The following is a 1,509-nucleotide window of genomic DNA, read 5'->3' as shown; positions in this document are numbered from 1 at the left end:
ATGTATGGAAGAAGATTAGCATGAAATTAGCCATAACTTTTTTTTTCTTTTGCCAGTGGGCGCATGCACTCTGGCAGAGAGACACCGAGAGGGAGAGAGAGAAAGCATCCCCAACAGGGTGAGGTCATGCCCAATCCTATCTCCATTTCTCTAAGCTGTTGGGGTTTGAGGTACGCATGCACATGAGTCTGGTGTGTTTTGCAAGCCACTGGGGCTAGGATTCAAACTGTGCTGATGGCCGTGTGGGATCTGGCCTCCTCAATTACCAGCTACATGGCTGGCCCAGCAATAATGAACATGTTTCTGTGCCAGTACCATGCTGTTTTGATTACCACAGCTTTGTAGTATATTTTGGGTTAGGGAGAGTTGTTGCCCACTCCACGCTTCTCGTGTACACATAATGTGTGCCAGGTATATTCTAATGTGCTTTCTTTCAGTGTTACCTTTTCTTTAGTTGCCAAAGGGTGTGTGCACTCACCATAGGGGAGAGAAAACCCCTAGTGGATTGTGGCCATGCTGCAGTCCTCTCTCCATTTTCCATCCTCTCAGAAGTTGGGATGTACATACACACGCCTAGCGTGTCCTTCCAGCCACCAGAAGCAGGATTTGGATCCCTGTTGACCATGTGGCAGACGGCTGCTGTGACCACTAGACTATGGGGCCAGCCCTCACAGTATCACATTTCACCTTTCCAACAGGCCCAGGAGATGGAGGCATTGTTATGACCTTTATTTCCTAATGAGTGTACATTATTTAGAAAGATTATGTGACTAAAGACCTCCACAAGGAAAACTACCAGAAACTAAAAGGAATTGAGAATGACATATAAAGTGGAAAGACATCCCATGTTCCTGAATTGGACGAATTAATGTAATCAAAATGACAACCCTACCCAAATTAATTTACATATTTAATGCAATCCCAGTCAAAGTACCAGAGACATTCTTCACAGATCTGGAAAAAACAATCATACAGTTTGTCTGGAATCATAAAAGACCTCATATTGCCAAAGTAATCCTGCACAAGAAGAGTGGAGTGGGCGGCACCTCACTCCCAACCCAAAAATATACTACAAAGCTGTGGTAATCAAAACAGCATGATAGGGCCAGCAGTTGGCGTAATGGCTATGTCACTGGACTCCCATGTAGTCGACTGTGGTTCGAGTCCTGGACCTGGTGGCTTAAACTCACGCCAGGCATTTGTGTGTGTGTGCCTAAGATCCTGAGAGGAGACCAGAGGAGAAGGGATTGCAGCGTGGCCGTCCTCTCTTGGGTGTGTGTGTTTGTGATTTCTTGCTTTCTGTCTCTCTCTCTGTCTTTCTGGCATGCACACGCGCCCTATAGCAAAAACCTCTCAACAAAAACAAAAACAAAAAAACCAGCATGGTATTGGCACAGAAACAGGTGGACCAATGGGACAGAATAGAATCCCCAGGAATAAACTCCCAACATACAGCCATCTGTTTTTTTTTTTTTTTTTTTTTTTTTTTTTTTAGGGTTTTTTTTTTTT

Source organism: Tupaia chinensis, unplaced genomic scaffold (assembly GCF_000334495.1).
Source record: "Tupaia chinensis unplaced genomic scaffold, TupChi_1.0 Scaffold141530_1, whole genome shotgun sequence".
In the NCBI taxonomy this organism is placed as follows: domain Eukaryota; kingdom Metazoa; phylum Chordata; class Mammalia; order Scandentia; family Tupaiidae; genus Tupaia; species Tupaia belangeri.
The sequence above is the reverse complement of the archived record's forward strand: the minus strand, read 5'-3'. Positions refer to the sequence as shown.